At 37.4% G+C, this 20,683-nt stretch overlaps 1 protein-coding gene across 2 annotated transcripts in view; it reads left to right on the top strand.

The window, feature by feature from the left end:
• Positions 1-14,816, top strand: part of IQCM (IQ motif containing M) — a 662,550-nt gene extending 647,734 nt beyond the window's left edge. For both annotated transcript variants that reach the window (XR_006201682.1, XR_006201681.1), the window contains 2 exons: positions 930-974; positions 14,672-14,816. The gene's annotated coding sequence lies outside the window, so the exon portion shown is untranslated. The remainder of the gene's footprint in view (positions 1-929; positions 975-14,671) is intronic.
• Positions 14,817-20,683: the final 5,867 nt, after the last annotated feature.

A 20,683-nucleotide genomic window follows, 5' to 3' on the forward strand; every position in this document is an offset into this window, starting at 1 on the left:
ATCACAGAGAATATGTTTGTGTGGCGATGGAAAAGGAGCAGAACCATGGCACCCTGGAGTTTCTTTGCTCAATTAGACCGTAGAACTAGCATGTCACAGAACCTCTATTGTTAAATGTTATCATTTGGACAACAAAATGCTGATCTAAAAATAACTTATTGAGGGTTAAGTAGCTATTATAGCCCACTATATGTAAAGGAAATCTCATTTAGAAGGCTATGAATGAAGGATGAGGAAAACAAGTGAATTGACTGAGGTTTCCAGTTAGTAATAGAGCAAAGTACACTAGTATACTCTGAATGAGTCACAGAAAATGGAACTGCAAAATGACCATAACAGTTACAATTCTAATAATATTATCTAGTATTTACTGAGCATTTACTGTGTGCCAGATGTGCTGCTAAATGTGCTTTATGTGTCATTGCCTCCTTTAATTCTTACAATAACCCTAAGAGGTAGGCACAGATATTTTGGTTTTTCTAGATAGGAAAGCTCAGGTAAACGAGCTTAAGTAAGCTGTCTGTGGCTACACAGGGAACACGATATAAAGCCAGATCTTTGACTCTAAAGTTCAGAATGATATGACTCTTTAAAATTTTCTAGTCTAAACTTAACAGGATTACTTGCTTCTCTGTAAACAACCAGATGAACATTTTTCCTATGGTGCCCAATGCAATCGAGGTAGTGACATATGAGAGGGATGAATGCCTACCTTCCTCCAATGAAAGTGTTTCCTTTAAAAATAATGGAATGAAATTTCCATAAATCTTGTCAGCTTTGTTTTGAAATTTTCTTACTATGACTCATAAGCATAAAAACCAAAGCTGCCGTGAAAGATGGAGAATCTAAACAAAGTTGGAAAAAATGTATTTTTTGAATCCCTACAATATTGTCAATTCACTTTATTTTTGTGGCCTTGTTTTTCCTAGGACATAAATACCACATTTCTATCTGTGGAGGAAGTGCTGCATAAGGTGAGCCACGTTCCTTATAAGAGAAGTTCATTTTTCCCCCAAATGATATGTTATGTCATTCTTAGAATTCTATTGTGAGCCCAGATGATAACTCATAATCTCCCTGCCCTTTGAGTTTGAAGACACTGCAGATTTCTTACAGAACCTATCCTCATAGTTAAGAGTGAAAGAGCAGAGATCCAAGGGGCACCTGGGAGGCTCAGCCTGTTAAGCAACCGACTCTTGATTTTGGCTCAGGCGTGATCTCGTGGTTTGTGAGTTCAAGCCCTGTGTTGGACTCTGCACTGACAGAAAGTAGCCTGCTTGGTATTCTCTCTCTCTCTCTCTCTCTCTCTCTCTCTCTCTCTGCCCCTCCCCCACTCACACATAAGCACTCTCTCTCAAAATAAACAAATAAATAAACATTAAAAAAAAGCGCAGGGGTCCAAAGCACCATTTCTGCCCATTGTGATGTCTGGTCCATTGCCACTAGATAAGTATTAAAGACAGGGAGCAGAAAGCCCCCCAGTGCTAGAGCTTGTTGGTTTGCTTGCTTCTTGTGTGTTTGTTTATTGGAGATAAATGCCAAGAAGGTAATTATTTCTTCTCCTAGAAAGAGTCTTGACTGAGAAATGATAAACAGTCCCACCCATTGTGCAGAAACTTGGTGAGAATCCCTTAGAGATCTAGAAAAAACGTGAGCCAGGGAGCCTGAATACAAATGCTGGACAGGACTGAAGAGGAGGAGGAAGGGTGGTGTGACAGAGGGAGGGGAAAGAGGAGGAGGAGGAGGATGAGGGGGAGGAGGGGGAAGAGGAAGTGCTAAGATAAGTGGCACAAGGGACAGGGACAAAGATGAAGGAAATGAGAAATAGAGGTGCTCCAGGAAAGGAAAGGAGTCTCAGTCTCTTAAAAGATTTGCCATTATGTGGTGTCTGAGCACTCCTGCAAAACACAAAAACAGAAATGTGGAGAAAACCAGCATAGCAATAACCACAAAGATGGTCTGGGACTTCTAAAGAGCTCAGAAGAAACTACCTGAACATGAAATGTGGCCAGGAGAAGCTAAAAACAGTCATCTACTCATAAGAGCCTGTGCTGGCAGGCTAAATTCAACTCTGCCTAATAATCTATTCTATATGAAATCAGATAGCTAAAGCCTGAAAAGAAGAGTCAGAAACCCCATCTATTTTAACCAAAGGATAATTAATTAATTAGTAAGCAAACAAACAAATAAATAACTATAGGCAGAAGGATTTCCATATAATGGACAAGAATCTCTCATTCGAATAGAAGAATACTGTTTTGGGGCACCTGGGTGGCTCAGTCTGTTGGGCATCGTACTTCGGCTCAGGTCATGATCTCATGATTCACGGGTTCAAGCCTATGTGCTGACAGCTCAGAGCCTGAAGTCTGCTTTGTGGATTCTGTCTCCCTCTCTCTGCCTCTGCCCAGCTCATTCTCTCTTTCTCTCTCTCTGTCTCTTTCTCTCTCTCTCTCTCTCTCTCTAAAAAATAAATAAAACATTTTAAAAAATTAAAAAGAATATTGTTTTCCTCTTAGAGCCAGAGCATCTATAAAACCGTGCCAATATAACTGTAATATGCATATTAGAGAAGACTTTTTATTTTAATTTTTGTGACACAGTTTGCAAAAGACTTTAACAAAAGACATTCCAGTCGGCAGAGAGGCATACTTCCCAAAGTTCATGTCTTTGCTCATATTTCAGAAAAATTGCATTTTAGAAATACAACTGGAAAAGTTGTGATTGAAACCAATCACTAGGTGATCTCACACAGAGAACTATGCAATTAGCACCGTTGTTACCCAAAAGCTAGTAGAAGTGGACAGGGGAATTGAGAGAAGAATGAAGAGGAGGATATTTTGCAAGAAAATTGGATTTCAGTCTTGACTTAAAACCGGTTGACATTGAGGGCACCTGGGTTGCACAATCGGTTAAGCACCTGACTTCGGCTCAGGTCGTGATCTCACAGTTGATGGGTTCAAGCCCTGTGCTGGGCTCTGTGCTGACAGCTCACTGCCTGTAGCCTGTTTCAGACCCTGTGTCTCCTTCTCTCTCTACCCCTCCTCTGCTCACGCTCTGTCTCTCTCTCTCTCTCTCTGTGTCTCAAAGGTAAATAAATGTTAATTTTTTTTAAGCCGATTGACATTGTAGTTGTCCTATATGTCACTGTGGCAATAGCCATATTGTCTTAGTCCAAGCTGCCATCACTAAATAGCACAGATTTGGTGGCTAAACAACAGAGATCTATTTTCACAGTTTTGGAGTCCAGAAGTTCATGAGCAGAGTGCCAGGAGGGTTGAGTTTTGGTGAGGGTTCTCTTCCTGGCTTGTAGACAGCTGCCTTCTTGCTGAGTCCTCACATGGCCTTTTCTTGGTACATGAGTTCAGAGAAAGAGAAATTTATCTCTTGCTTTTCTTATAAGAGCTCTGCCCTCCTAACCTTATCTAACGCTAACTACTTCCTCAAAGCTCCATCTCCAAATTAGGGCTTCAATGTATTAATTTTCGGGGAGACCCAAGCATTCAGTTCATGATCTATATCTATATCTATATCTATATCTATATCTATATCTATATCTAAATCTGTATCTATATCTATATCTATATCTATATCTATATCTATATCTAATTATAATCACTCAATAAAAGCTAAAACCTTTCCAGTGTCTCTCTAATATTCCATGTCCCTCCACAACCTGTTTCCTATTCCCAGTACTGCTTATCATTCCACTAGCACTTTGCTTGCTCTGTTGCAGCCTGATGGTGTCTTCAAGTCCTCTGAGTGCACTAAGATTGTTCTCATCTCATGGGGTTTCCATTCGCTGTTCACTTAACATGAAATGTGCTTCTTCCAGGTAGCTATCTGATTTACTCTTTGCTTAAATGCTAGTGCATCAGGAGGGGTTTCCTGAGCATCCGATATAAAATAGCAATCATGCTTACCCACCCCCATCCCACCTTGGCATGCTATCTCTTTTACCTACTTCAATTTATTTTCTATACCTCTCAACATTCTGATACACACACACACACGCACATATACACATATGTGTGTGTATACTTATATAAGTATATCACACATATATATACTTACCATCTTAGTATCTCAACAGGGACCAATGTGTTTTGTTCACCTCTGTATCTTCTATGTCTAGTCTTATGTTGGCAGGCAGCTTCTCTAAAATCTTTGCTGGAGTACTGTTAAATGAAAAAATTATGTGCTATGTATATTTTACAAACACACACTTAATGGATCCTTATGTTTTCTATTGTTACACAGAGAGTCTGGATTATACTTTTTATAAATTTACCACTCAGATTTGGGGAAAATATTTCAGGAAGCGTTCTTTTTCCCACATGACGATCTTTATAACTACAGCATGTTATTCACCTAATTAAAAAGCAGCCTGAGTAAATCACATTTTGTAGAGTATTGTTTATGTGCCGTACCCCTTTTCGGGCAACAGCTTATAACCACTACTAGTATTTGAAGCTGAACATTCTGTATAGTGAACTAAAACAATACTTAAAGTTTAATTCGAAAGTTAATAAAAACTGCCAAGAGAATTGTTAATAACACCTAAACCTATATAACGAAGTGAGAATTCTCTACACATACACCGTTAAGGAGACAATAAATTATAGAAATCACATATTTGTCATATTTGTATTCTTATACAAAATGCAGTACTGATAGAAACTTTCAATTCTTCCTTCCAAAGGACCTGTGGAAACTCAGCTTTGGCTAGGTAAATAGTCCCCTCCCTTCCTGGTCTTGCTTTGGTTATTTGTTGCCCATTCCTCCCTGGCAAACTTAGTGGCTTAAAACAACCACCACTTATTTGCACAGAATCTGCAGTCTGGGCAGTGTATAGTGGGAAAGGTTTATCTCCATTTCATGTAGCATCAGCTCAATTGGACATTGGGTGATTCACTCCACGAATGGCTCACTCATATGGCTGGCAATTGGATGTTGGCTATCAGCTGGAGGTTGGTGAAGGATGAATGCCTGGGGATTCAGTTCCTCTCTTCATGGGTCCCCTCTTATGGGCCTTTCCAGAGGCTTCCTTTTGGCCTCCTCATATCAAGGTGTCTGGATGTACAGAGCAAGTGTCCAAGAAGGTAAAAGAATAGAGAATTTTTATAATCTAGACTTAGAAGTCATACAGCCTTACTTCTGTTGTGTTCCGTTGAACAAATCAGTCACAAAGGTCTACCTGGGTCCAAGGGTTGGGGACAGAGATTCTATTGCTTGATGGAAGGATTGTCAATGTCATTCTAAATGGAGAATGGGGGATGGACTCTGTGGTGGTGTTCCTCTTTGGAAAATACAATCTGCCATGGACCCATCCTGATTTTTTCTTCATATACTATCCAAATCTTGTTGGTGTTTCCTGCACTATTCTTTTCCCATACCTATCTACTCTGGGTTGTTGTTTATTTGTATTTCAGCCCTTATTATTAGTTATAGACAACCCTTCTTTTCTGCTTGTGTACCAAGACTTTATCAACAGTGCTCCTCAAGGAGGTTTGTTTTCTCCGAAATTAATGGCAAGATTTTTCCCATAAATTACTCAGCACTCTGAGAATTGCTTATTTCTTTTCAGTGATCCTAAAGTTCTACTTGACCTTTCCCTTCTTTAGGCCTTTTGTGTTCTTTGTCTATCTGCTTCTGGGTCCTGTACTATCTTACCTATTATAGCAATAAAGAGAGTCTTTTCTTTTCCTACTTTAATGGAAAAATAAAGCAAAGATACCAGGTTATTTGCTGATTAGGGCTTGAGAAGAAAATGAATGTTTTCCTTAATTGGGCAGAAATGTTGGTGACATGACAATGTCCCTGAAACTCTGTTAACTTGCTGTTACTCAAATAGTTACACCCCATCCCCTAGGGCAGTTTTCCTTTTACAGCAGATTGGGTATCACAGCTTCTCTAAATTGAGCCTTATGAAATTGGCCCAGCAGCTATTTACCAGCCCCGAGGTCCACCCTCATCTTTTGTCCTTCATGTGCCTTTCCATGCAGCTCTGGAAACTATTGGAGTCTGCTTCACACTTCGGAGGATTATGGGAAATTGGGATGGAGGAAGCTTACCACCATTTTCCTCCCAGGTACACTGTGCCACAGTTTCTTCAAGTGTTGCTAATACAGGTGTTTCTGTTACAGAAAGTTCAAGACCACACTGTCTGTGTATACTTCCCAACTTCAGGGACACGTTTGTTCTTCCTCATATTGGATGAAGAGGGCTGAAAAGAATAAGGCTCTATGCTTCAGACTCCCAGATGCTCTTCCCAAATCCAGTCTCTCTGACTATGTTCAGCATTAACGATGGCACAGACGGGGATGTTTGTGTTCTGCAGCCCCGCACACATCCTGCTAGATTCGGGTTGCCAGGCTCCCCTGGCAGGAACTGTCAATCTTTCTGTGATCCTCCTGCAGTTCTCCCACTGAGCATTAGAAAGGGAAGAGTAGTACTTTCATTCCTACCCAAGCTCTGCTCTCTCCATAAGACTTAGCACCTCTCTCCCTACCCAACCCCCCTCTTTGACTGGGATAATGCTGGGGGGATGGGGAGAGTTGGTGACTAGGCATTTTCTAAACTGGCTCTTGTCACTAATTCCTGGTAGGAAGGTGGTGGGCTTTCTGAACATAGAACATGAGGTATATTTATTCTTGGCTTTGGATCTTTGCAAAAATTCTAGAAACTAAGTATCCTATTTGCCATCCTATTTTATGTATTATAAAGTTTAATGTACTGATTATACTAATCTGTACATTTTCTGGTAAGAATTTGGGTTACCCAAAGATACTAGAAAACATTGAGGAATGTGAATCTTTAAATACTCAGTTGCATCTCTCACAGCTATAAAATTAGATTCTCTTACCTAATTTCACAAATAAATGCTTTGTTGTGTGAGCTGTTCTTCTAAGGTTTCATATGCTTCCCCTGAGATGGACACATCCTCATTCAGAGTGTTTCTCCTTCCTGTCCCTGGAGATGACTCCTGAAGGAAAAAAAAAATTACACTTCAGAGAGAGTAGGAAAACCTCTCTCAGAATCACCCAGCATCTAACAACATTCTTCTTTGTAGCTGCCTACTTTACAGTGTTTCTTTCTCCTTTTTTTCACACAAAACCCCCAAAATAGGGAATTTTCTTCAGCAGAGGAAGGGTGATATGAAGTTACAATTTTCGTAACACTCCCCTAGCAACAGACCCAGGGAGTTTTTCCTACCATATTTATCTTGGGTGGCATAAACCTGGGCATAGACATAAAAATATGGGTGAAGATTTGAATGTGGAATACACCGTGAAGGTCACTGCTGTGTGAATTCTGTATAGTTTGTCACATAACATTGATTTGGCTTTCATTTATTTTGCTATTGTTGTTTTGTTTATTGCCACAAAAACCCCTTCGGTTTTTGTCAGGGAGAACTAACTGAATGGGTCAAATTCATCCAACATTTAGCTATGAGACCAGGCAGTCTTGGATTTGAATTCTGCTGTACCCTGGAGCCTTCTCCACCCAATGAAGAAGCAATTAATAAAAATTATTTGCGTGGAGGTGATTGTTAACAAGGGTCAGTTTCACTTTGAAGTGCTCATTTTGAAATTGTTATGGGTGAGTGGAAAGTGCACTGGGTTAGATGGAATCCATTCACTAAGAAATAATGATCAAATGTCTTCTAAACACCAGGTACACTTTGAGGGTTGAGGCAACAGCAGTGAGCAATGGGGACAAAAATCCCTGCTCTCCAGGAGACCATATTCTCATGGGAGGAGGCAAATGATAAATAAATTAAAAAAAATAAAATATATCATGTATTTGATGAAAATAAAGTATGAGATCTCCACCCATCAATAACTTGATGACCTTGGAGCTATCATGTACCCTTTTGAGACTTGTTTTTTTCCTCAGTGAGAGTGGATTTGTGTGGATGATCACTAGGTGGCTTTTGGTGTTGACATCTGGTGAGACTTTTCTTTAACTCTTTTCTGGTTTCAGTTTGTTTTTTGGTGTAAATTCAGAATGGCTTCCATATAGGCAATATTCCAGCTTCACTCACTAAGGGAAGGAGAAATTCAGGTCAGGAGACTGGTGTCTGGGCAACTGGATGTGATTCATAAATTTGCAGTAATTGCTTTTAATCTACTTTTTTTTTGTCCTAAAACTCAGACCTGAATAATCAGGCAACTATATATTAACTTTACCCAAAAGACCTTGGACCACCTGTCTGTTTCCTGTTTTCCTTGCCAAGTATCTCTTCTGGGAAAAGCTGACTGGAAACACAGCAGGACAAAACTCATTTCTCTCCTTTCTTTGTTCCATCTGTCTCTCTTCTCATCTGGGAGATCTCTTGTTCACTTCCTCATTATTTCTCACATTCAAGGCTAAATTCTCCACCTGTGTTTTTGATCCACTGCTTCCCATCTTCTTCCAGATGTTGTTCCTACAGTAAGTCCTACCCTTCCCTATCTTTCCAGTATTTTAGATGTCTCCCTCTGCTGACTCTTTTCACACAAGCTAAAAATACTACCATGTCTTCTCCACTGAAAAAATCCTTCATTCCCTCTGGCTAATGCTCTAATATTCACTTTCCCTTCACTAACCAAGCTACTCTGAAAAAAAAGAGGCTGCATTTTACATAACCTTCTTATCGCCTATTGACTTTTCAAAGCATGGATACAGGTTTGTAACTATAACTACCTTGGAAACTGGTTTCTCCCATATCTTTAATGATGTGCCAAGTATTTTCACCACTCTGCAGCATTTGACAATATTGTCCATAATGCTCTTGAAGCTCAGCCCTTATTCATATTTGAGACCTGACTGTGTCATCTACATCTACTCTGGTGTCTTTATCAGACTCTTTTCCTGGTTCCTTTCTCCCCATACTTCGGACTCTTTCTTTCCTACTTCCCTCTTTGCACTTTTTAAATCCACTTGCAGTTTCCACTACTACCTGATAACTGTCACCTCTCCAGATCCAAACACCTCGTTTGAAATCTTTGTATCTGATTGCCTCTTGGATGGTAGTATACATGACTATGGGGCATCATCCTTGTTCCTTACCTTCAATACAGCCTATTCCCTAATGAACTCATAATATCTACCTCTCCCTTAGCAAGCATGGACTGTTCTTATATTTCATTTTATGTTGAAAGGCTTCCATCTACTCAACATTATGCCTTTAAAATTGTCCACATTGATACATGTGTATAGATCTAATTTATTTATTTTAACTGCTATTTAAAGACTCTCTGGACTCAAATCCTATCTCTGCCACTTAATAGCTTTGTGATCTTGGGTAAGTATTTAGTTTCTTCATGCCTTATTATTTTATTTATTTATTTTTAAATTTTTAATGTTTAATTTTTTTGAGAGAGAGTGAGAGTGAGAGAGAGAGAGAGTGTGTGAGCAGTGAGGGGCAGAGAGAGAGGGAGACACAGAATCCGAAGCAGGCCCCAGGCTCTGAACTGTCAGCACAGACCCCGACGTGGGGCTCGAACTCAGATCATGATCTGAGCCAAAGTCAGATGCTTAACCAACTGAGCCACCCAGGCGCCCCAATGCTTTATAATTTTATATGAAAAATTAAACTTTTATAACTAGTTTCTGAGGTTTATGTTCCATATATATTTATATACATGTATATATGTATGTACATTCACACATAACATATATCTTTGCCAGTACTTGTTATTAACCAGAACTTTTAATTTTCATCAATATTATGGGTACGAAATAGGATGAAATTGCTGCCTCAATTTAAATGCCCAACACCTGAAGGATTTTGTCCATCCCTCTGTGGGAAAACAAATACATATTGAGCAAGTACTTAAGAGAGTGCCTAGCACTTGGTAACAGCTCAATAAATGTTATCTATTACTCTTACTAATATTATTATGTAGTATGATGTTGTAATGATATAACATACAATTTTGTCCATTTTCTTGTTACCGAATATTGAGTCTTTGTCCTTTTGGTATGAAAAACCTTGCCTAATGATTATGTTATTCCATTCTCTTTGACAATAATTGATTTGAGAATGGGCACATGACCAATATTGAGCAGAGAAACATGAAATTTTGGAAATGGTTTCCTTGATCCTAAAATGAAGTCACAGGAATATAGGGTCCTTGCTTTTCTTCTAGACACTGTGTGTCTGGATGAGATCCATGGAGGAACTACAGTGTTCTTGCCCCTGAGAGAGGCCAGTCTGGGATAGAAGCTGGTATGTTAATAATGGCAGAAACAGAACTGGAAAGAACTGACTTCTTGAAGACTCATTGAGCCTCTGATCATAATAAGCCTGGTTTTCAGCTAAACTCTGTACACAGGTGATAGTAGACGTCCACGTTAATTAAGCCAATTTGAGATAAGATTTCTATTGCCTAAAGCCAAAAGAATTCTAACTATAAACTTGCTGAAACAGTTTTAAAATATTTATACTCCCACTAGCAATGTATGAGGGTTTGTATTTTTCCATGACTCTATCAACACTTGGTGTGATCAGACCTTTTAATTTCTGACAATATTATGGCTGTGAAATTGAAACTCACTGATGTTGCAGTATAAATCTCTGTGATTTTCTATGTATATAATCATATAATTCTCCTCACCTCGAGTCAATTTATGATTTATATCTCATCTCTTTTTATTCTCTCATTAATTTGCCAGTACTTCCCAGTATAGAGTTGAGAGGAAGCAGTCATGGTAATAACAGCTTAAACAAAATAGTTTATTTCTTACATTTCAAGAAGTCTGGAAACTGGCAGTTTGGGGCTGATATGGTCCTACATGTTGTTAAGAACTCAGACCTTCCAGTTCTCCACTCTGATACCATTGGTTCATAGCAGCCTCCACATCAGCAGTGGAAATAAGGGGGAAGAGTAGAAAAAGAAAGGTGGTAAGTCACAGGCCAGATGTCTGTTAAGGAAGGGCTCTCGGAAGCTGCCTCCTAAAGTTTTAATTTATATCTCATTAGCCTAAACTTGGATTAGAGGTAGATATGTGGGGGAATAACTAAAGTAAGAAATGATCTTTTTTAAAATAATTTTTTGAGTTTATTTATTTTGAGAGAGAGAGTGTGTGTGAGCAGGGAGGGAAAGGGCAGAGAGAGGAGAGAGAATCCCAAGCAGGTCCTGTGGTATCAGCACAAAGCCCGATGCCAGGCTCGAAGTCTCGAACCATGAGATCATGATCTGAGCCGAAATCAAGAGTTGGCTACTTAACCGGCTGAGCCAGCCAGGAGCCCCAAAGTAGGGAATGTTCTAACATTTCACTGCCATTGAATTTGCTTGCTGTTTGGCAGATATGAACAATTGGATAAGAAATTGACCTTCTATTACTGTTTTGTTCCTTTTTTTTCATAAGTTGTTTTGAATTTTATTAAATGACTGCTGCATTTATTTATATAAATTTTTCTTTACATTGTCAAGTTGACATATTATATTAATGTATTTTCTAAATTTAAATCATCTAAATATTCTCAGGATCAACACATTGTGAATCAGTTTGCTATTTTACACAGTAGTTTTACATCTATTTCAAAAATGACAATTGCTAATCATTTTTCTGGCTTTATTTGCAGAATCATTAGCAAATACATACTAGTTCCATAAAATTAGTGGGTGAACTTTAATTTTTTGTAAACACTGGGACAGTTTTATAAGAAAAGGGTTTTCTATTTCTTGAAAACGTGGTGGAATACTACAATCTGGACCTGTTGCTTTTTCTGTATGTAGACTTTTTGATAATGATTATATCTCTTTAGTTGATATAGGTGTACTCAAATTTTTTGTTTATATTGAATACATTTTGTTAACGTATTTTTTCTAGAAAATTAACATTTTATTTTAAAATTTATTATAAAGGTTCTGATATTTTGAACAAGTTTTTAAAATCCTCAATATTACATATATTTATGGTCTTTTCAATATCTGTCTAACTATGTACCTATCACCTGTCTGTCTATCTATTGCTTCTCTCTTTCTCTCACCCTTTTTTTTTCCCTGATCCACTTTGGCAGAATTTTGTCTATATTCATGGTGCTTTTATAGAACTGGGCTTTAATTTCATTGCTCTTCTCTATTCTTTTTGCTCATCTTCCATGACATTAATATTTCCTCTTTTGTTGTTTTTCTACTTTCTTAAGTTTTGTTATTTACCTAATTTCTTGATTGTAATTTAGATCATTAATGCTTAATCTGTTAATGAATGTTTAATCTGTGCAGTTCTATATTAGTTACGTATGCTTTAGGCTAAAGTAAACGACACTTTCGGAAATATTTTGAATAGGAGTCCAGGCCTCAGATGGTGGCTTAAAGTCTTCATGGTCTGAGGTCCTTCCATTTTGCTCCTCTCCTATCCCTAGGGAATTGCCCTGATCTGTGTAGTAGAATATCACCCAACTGCACAGCTGCATTCAAGCATAAGATCATAGCATCACTTCTGTTCACTTATGTCTTGTTTTCTGAATCTAGGACAAAGCACACCTTCATCTGCTCTTTTGGCTGGCTTGTGTAGGTTGTCCACCCTCACCCAACACACACACACACACACGCACACACACACACACACGCATGTATGCACATATGCACACATACACAAATGAATATATGTAATTTTTACAAAGAGCTAATTCATCATGGTGTATAGTTCTTCACCTTTGGATCCAGGTTCAGATCCTGGCTCTAACACTTCAAACTATAGCAACCATCAACAAGTCATTTAACTTTTCTGAAACATGGTGTTCTCATCTGGAAAATGAGAATAATAAAAACATTCTTATGAAGTTGTTGAAGGAAAAGTTTAAGTAGGAAAGTGCACAGTTCGGTTTTTGGCATCTAGTAGCATTCGATAGAAGTACACCTCTGTGTACCTATAGGAAATGCCTCAGTAAAGGTGGGATCACCAAATCAATTCCCGAGTTCAGAAGAACATGCTTTGTGATTTTCTTGTTATGTTTCTGCTTTGGGGACAAAGGACATTGTTTTTTTAAAGGTGACAATTCTCTAATCATGGTAAAGGGAGATAAATACTTTGTTTTCCTCCAGGGAGAAAAAGAGATGTATTAAATGCTTAACGGAATTTTCTTCAATGCCACAAAATTGGTGGCTATAAATTTTGAACACAAGTTGAATTATTGTTGACGTTTTATTTCCTCAGGGGCTTTTTGACCACATCATTAAACTGTATCACTTTCATTGACCTAATTTTATCACGAAGTCCAGGGGACTATTAAAGGGATACTTTAAAAAATGAAATGAAATGAAATGAAATGAAATGAAATGAAATGAAATGAAAGTTTTATTCCATGTGGTCAATGTGATGTTCTTGCTAATTTCTATCAATTGCTGTTAATTCATTTTTGTTTCTTGGAAAAGTATATATAAAGATGAGCATTTCCATAAAAGGACAGATGCCATAGGTGTTGGGCTCAATTATTCTTATTATTTTATTTATTAAGAGCAATATCTAAGAATAAAATGAAAGGTGTTATTTTTCACAAACTCATTTAAGTGAATTTTGAAAATATGGGTTCAGAGAGTCTAGTGACTAGTTTTTAATTCACAGATCAGTATACCTAAATTTTAGAATTCGAACATCACCCCTTGCACACTACTTTGAACACACGATTACTGCACAAAATATATCAGTCAGGATATGAAATTTTTTCCCTTGACTGAGTATGAAAGGAGGCCTGAGAAATGTATCTGTACCTGGTCTCAGGAGCAAGTAGTATAATTTGTTTTATACAATAAAATTCTATCAAAAATTTTACCTAGGGGCACCTGGATGGCTCTCAGTTAGTTAAGTGTCAGACTCTTGATTTTGGCTCAGGTCATGATCTCATGGTTGGTGGCTTTGAACCCTGAGTCAGGCTCTGCACTGATAGCACAGAGCCTACTTGGGAGACTCTCTCTAACTCTGTCTCTCTCTCTACCCCTCTCCAGCTTGCTTACTTTCTCTCAAAATAAATAAATAGATAAACTTTAAGGAAAAAAAATAGAATGATTCAGAGATGAAAAAAATGCAATAAAGGAGATTGGAAATAAGTTTGATGCAGAAATGAATTAAAACTTTAAAGTATCTGAAACATTATGGGGCACCTGGGGGATTCAGTCGGTTAAGTGTCTCATCGAGCCCCACATTGGGCTGTGTGCTGGCAGTCCAAAGCCCACTTGAGATTCTCTCTAGCCCTCTCTCTGTCCCTCCCCTACTTGCTCTCTCTCTCTCAAAAAAGTAAACATTTGAAAAAAATTATCTAGAAAAAAATCAGTGAATTCTAACAACTTATACTACAAAAGGGGAAAGATGAGGCGAGATTGTGAAGGAAAGAGACAAAACAGAGACAGAGACAGAAACAGCCATATAAACAAACAAAGTGACAGAGAGAGAGAGAGAGAGAGAGAGAAGCAGCAGCAGCAGAGAGAGGCATTTCCCCCTACAACTGAGTGAAGTCATCTGCTTACTTGGCTGTGTCTCTAAGATATTAATTCCAAATTGGGGGACATAGAAAGCATGAAGAAATTAACTTCATAAACTATCAGAAGTCTATTTTAGTTAAAATTTAGCTCTTCGATCAAAACCACTTTTTAAAAAAATTCTTAAGGTTAGCGTTATATAGCACCTGAAGAACCAAGACATGTAATGTTTGTCTTCTTTGCCTTCCTTGATCTGTCTCCAGAAACGTGCTCAGAGAAAGGAGCTCAGTGCCCAAGAGGAACAAGAAGGACAGACCTCACACAATGACACATCCTAGATAAGTATCACCTTAAACAATGACGTTGGGACTTCTTCCCTAATCAATCGTATCTGGCTTCCAAATTTAAATACAGTTTTTATATAAGCAATGTATGATCTCTATTGTTTTCCTTATATGTATTTTCTACATAGAAGTATCATTACTTGATTTCCCAAGCAAGTCAGTTTTTCCTAAATTGAAAGTTAGCCTTTGTTGAGTGCTATTTTAACACAGAATAACAGAAGTAGAGTATTTTTGCAAATATAACTATCTGTTTTAATAAAGATGGAGACACCTTGAACTACACACACACACGCAAACACACACACACACACACACACACACACACACACATATACTTTGACACATACTTTCAGGTAATAGTGAAGAATGAAGAACCTGAGGGAAGCATTACTTTAGCCTGGTAGCTTTCTTAATTATCATTACCCCTTTATGATGCTATTTACAGCTGAATAACTAGTTTCTCTCTCCCAGCCATGACTTCCTTCTGTTCATCCCTGCAGTGGAGGCAGAATCTTGTGTGTGTGACACTGCAATCTGTCACATGGTATGATTGTAATCCCCACACATTCAGCATTAGCCATACCAAGTGTAAGGAAAAGAAGAACAATATCCTCCACACTTAGTTAAAATGTCATGGAAAACTGTGAAAAACACACACACAAAGTGTTCAGGGTGTCCATTTTTCAGCATGATGTATTTTTAGTTTTCTGCAGCCGGCAAGTCTTAATTCAAACCAAAGAAAAATATCAATGGACTGCATATGGTACACTTCTCAGCATCTTTAAACATATTTGAACCAAGCAACATCATCCTTACAGCATTTTCTAGGACTAAACTATAACTGCTCACATTTATAATGCCTTCAAACCAGGGAGTGAAAAGGAACCTGGAAGAAACATTGCCAAGCCATCCTCCTGTCTTTCCAGATGCTGTTTCTCAGTCTTTTTGTGGGTCCTTACCTTGGGCCTCTTCTTGTTTATGGTTGTTCATGTTTACGCCCACTCCCCAGACGATCTCATTCAGATCCATCTACATAATGGCTCCCAAATTCATGTCACTAGATTAGCCTTCTTTCTTGAAATTTGAATTCATATATGCAGCCAAATACTTGACATCTCCACTTGGGTATGTAACCAGCAGCTCAAACGTAATGTGTCAGTCGTGTCCAGTCACCAATCCCCAAACCTGTCTTCTCATCTGAGTTCATGGTAACTTCATTTCTCTAGTTGTTTTGCCCCAAACACCATCACTGACAATAATCTGTGTAACAAGCCCCAAATGTCTTGTTGTCCTATTTCTACAACTTCCATAGAGTTATAGTGGAGAAGCATATTTTTAGTAATATCTAGTGTTGAAAGTACTAGAATCATTTGTTGCATAATGAAAAGGGAGCAAGAAACGGAATTCACAATAATAATAAAGTGAGCAAAGAGCCAAATTTTAAAACAACTTTGTCTATGCAGTGGGGCTCAAAGAATGACAGGATAGATGAATAAATAAAGGAGTGTGGTATTTATAATACATCAATGTCAGTATTTCAAGTGTAGTCACTGTTTGACAATGCAGAAAATGGATGTAAAAATAGAATAATTAGACCTCCATTCTTAACCTAGAAAATCAAATTCTTTACTCTCATCTCCCTAAGTCTTTTGTTTTGAACACTTAGCTTGGTAAATTGTGTCATATAAATGCAAACATTTTTCAGGTTTGTAGAGTACCTAGTATAAAGTTAGTAAAAAAAAAATCTGTTAGAGTATTGTTTTTCCCCAGTGTGCAGTGCATTTATTGTTTAAACAACTTAGCTAGCTAATGTTCATTTGTAAATAGTTCACAAGGAACTATTATTTATCAGTGTGTGAGCCATTAAACTCACACTGTAGTACATAATTACATATAAGTAGTAGAGAATGCTCCAAAGTGTTTCTCTGCCAGGTAAATGTTCATCACAAACATGTACAAGGTATATTGATGATTTTTCCAAACTCTAACTGGTGGCTTAGCCTAGAAATGATTACCTTTTGCAGACTAGTAAAGTGTTGCAATTATGTTTTTAATGCATAAAAGCTTGCAATAATGTTTTTAATGCATAGCATTATATGGGGAACAAATTATTTTGAAACAGTCAAATATTGAAATAGGGAACAAATTATATTAGAACAGTCAAAATATTAAGAAAATATTTGTGACACAAATAACATTTCTTTGAATGTTAATAACAAACAAGATCTAGCAGTTGGTCTAAAACTGCTATAATTTCAAAATAGTGATAAGAAAATTTCTAGGTATCTTCAATACATATACATATGACATTATTAAAATATCTGTGATTTCTGTTGGCGACAAAGTCATAGATATTGCTAATAATAATGTTGTTGGTTGCCTACATTCATTTGGAAGGAAATGATGAAGCTTGAGTTATAGATTAATAAAAATAAAAATGGATTTTTTTTCATCCAAATTTTCACCTCCCACCCCCCTTGAATTCTAATAGATCTCTTTAGGGTGATTGTTCCCTATGTAAGAATGCCTGATTTAGCCCCTCTCTTGATTAAAGGCTTTTAATGCATCAAAATGGTGTTTTTGAGCCTGTCAAATCACACTTGTATTTTTCTTTTCCTCTTGGAGGATTGATGTTTGGATTAAAAAATATACATCCCTTTTGTAAATATTAACTGTCATCTTTAGCTGTGATAGATATTCACTTATCCCAGAGTGGCACATCCATAAATACATTCATGTTTCTTTCCGTGTTTCTTCCCATATCCTCAGTAAAAATTTTAGTCTCCTGTGTGTTCTCCAAATTAGTTAACAGAAAGCACTTGCTTAAATGTAATTCTCCTTTGTGATGCTTAATCAAAAGAAGAATGTTTTCCCCCAGCTTTTTCTAACTTGACACAAGAAATAGCTTCAAGTTTTTTCAGTGGGACTCATTATGTGGTTGCTGATTAGTGCGATCTGCTTGTTTCGGGTGATTGATACTTGTTTCTAGAATACCAGGAAAGGGAGCTTTGCCAAATTTAGAAGTCGTCCCACCCTTACGCAGTCTATAGTTTTGACAGAAAAAAAATGAGGCTTTGAGTATTTAAATTGGTTTGCTTGGCAAATACAGCTCCAAAGGCTTCTCAGAGATCCCATATTCTTAAAAATTAAGCTTGAGGGGTGTGTGGTTGGCTCAGTCGGTTAAGCGCGGGACTTTGGCTTAGGTCATCATCTGGAGGTTCATGGGTTGGAGCCTCGCCTCCGGCTCTGTGCTGACAGCTGAGAGCCTGGAGCCTGCTTTGTATTCTGTGTCTGCCTCTCTCTCTCTCTCTCTTCCCCTCCCCCCTCATGCTCGCTCTCTCTCTCTCTCTCTCAAAAAATGAATACACATTTAAAAAAAATTTTTTTAAGTTAAACTTGATAACTCCAGTAACTCGAATTATATTAGAACTTCTAGATTTCTTTCTTTCTTTTTACTTTTTCCTTCTTTCTTTTTTCTTGCCTTCAATAAAGATTAATCCCTTGGCAAAACAATTAAGGGCTTAAATGAACCTGGGATGTGTAAATGCTATGCTGAGATCTTAGCACCCTAACACAGGTTCTGTCATTAACCCAGGGTTTATTTGGGTCATAAAGAACCGCTCTAGGTTTAGAAGGCCTGTGTATCATCTTAATTTTACCTTTGTTAGTCCACAGGGCTTGTCACTTAATTACAAGTCTCTTAAGTTTCTATGATTGCAAAATTCACCTCATATGATATGATACTTACCTAATTTTCCTTAGCTCACTGAAAAATAAGGAAAGAAAGGATTTTCAACACATACATCAGGAAATGATGGAAATTAATATTGAATGAATTAGTCTATGGCGATTAATTTTAAATCACTGAGGACTCGAACACCAATAGTATACAAAATATGAATTGATGCTTTGGAGTATAACTTAAATAAGCCACAGATCTGATCTGCTTAGGATTGTGTCCATTTAGCATGTCTAATGCTTACAGTCATTTTTATTCATTCAAAAATATTTATAAATATTTACTGGACACCTACAATGTCGTTGGCATGGTGCCAGGTAGGCCAAAAACAAAATGGATAAATTGTGGGCCCTTCCCTCAGTGAGCTCACAGGGTAGGGAGGAGGGAAAGCTTAAACATTCTTTAAGAATACTGGCTGTTTTTATTTTAAGGTACCTCCCTTCCATCTCTAGATGTTATATCTTTACATATCCTTTCCTTCCCTTGGAACCAGACTGGAACTACAGAAGAAAATTAAAAACACCTTCAGTATCAATGTTGTTATTTCATAGGCTGACAGTAAAGAATTAGGCTAAGAAACACGTGTCTTATTTTTATAGGATCTCAGTATTGATATGAGTCACAGACTGAGAGGAAATTATTCTATTAGAATCCTTTGATATGAAAAAGTACTTTCTCAGTTTCTTAGCATTTTGTCACTTTAGTCACCAGTAGTTTCTACCTTCTGAAGGAGGAAACTACTAAAAAGGAAAAAGAATTGAAATTTTAATAAATTCGGTTCTTATAAGGCTTTTGACAATGAGGTCAAAAACTTTGAGATGAATATTGTATTGTCAGGAGTGGGTATTGCTGCTTTACCTAGTCATGTTTACTTTGAATTATTTCTTATCAAGAGAGTTAATTAACAATTGCAGTATTTAATTCAGCTTTAAAAAGAATCATTAGCCCATTCATCCAAGAAAGACCAACAAACTGTTCTTACTGTTTATGAATTCTTGTTTACACCACACAATGTTACTGTAGCTTCTCCAACAGGATAACTCTCGGTGAAAGAAATGGATAAAAATGTTTAGAATGGACCCCAGTCATGTAGAGCCCCCCTCTTCCCCCAAATAAGGGATAGAGAGAAAGGGAGAAATAGAAGACTAGACCATGAGAGACAAAGGATGGGAATGAAATAGGATCAATGGAAGGCATGGTAATGGGGGAAACAGACTGAAAAAGAAAAACAGCTACAATCAAAGTAAGAGTTTTCTAAGTGCCTGGAATTAAGTGGTAAGACAGATGATGGGGTTAGAAAAAATTCATTTTGGAGTCTATTGACTGCTACAGACTTAAAGAAGCCTTATAGAACTGGAAGAAATCAAGACAAGCAAAACTAAGACAAGCAAAATTCAAGAGAAATGAGTTTTGAAGGCCCTTTTTATGTAAAAGCATTTGAGAAAACAATTTTTATAAACTAGATAATTAGCAGTCATCATGCTTTTGGAATAAAAGACAACTGGGAGGGTGAGAATGGGATGGGGGAGAAAAGACCCATGTCTCAGCAGTTTTTGGAAGTTGAATTGTTTTGGGGGACAAGAGTCCAAATGAAGTTCATTTCCAACTTTATTATGAAAACAAGAGGAGGAAAGTTTTCTCAGTTTTGAAGGCGTTGTGAAAGTACTATGTGTTTTAAAATGAACACAGTTTCAGTTAATATTATTAACAATGATTATTTGGCTACTAGTATCGGGTGTTCATTACTAGATTGAATTTTTCAAATTCCTTTTTTCAAATAATCAACTATCAAAATTTCCACGTGACATGTTTTACATGGGCATGAACTACACTTCACAGTTTTATTTCATTGTTTATGTACTCTTCAGTTACTTCTATTTCTTCCCATAAGGTTTAGAATTAAAAAAGAACTCTGATGCACACACACACATACACACACACACGCACTTTTCTGTCAAAGGGATTCTCAAGCCTACAGAGAAAGAGAGTATGACAGAGAGCATATTAAATTTATCTTACGTTCTTTAGAATATTTCCATTAGTTCTTCAGTATCATATCCTCAGCTTTACCATGAGCCCCTCTGGGTTCCGGTCCTGTAGCCGATGGGCCCTTATTTTGAGAGTGTATCAGGCTCCTGTAATGTTTTGTTCACATTTTTTGTATTTTGTAAAGAACATTAAATGGATAGAGT

The sequence above is a fragment of the Panthera leo genome, chromosome B1, assembly GCF_018350215.1.
Source record: "Panthera leo isolate Ple1 chromosome B1, P.leo_Ple1_pat1.1, whole genome shotgun sequence".
NCBI lineage: Eukaryota > Metazoa > Chordata > Mammalia > Carnivora > Felidae > Panthera > Panthera leo.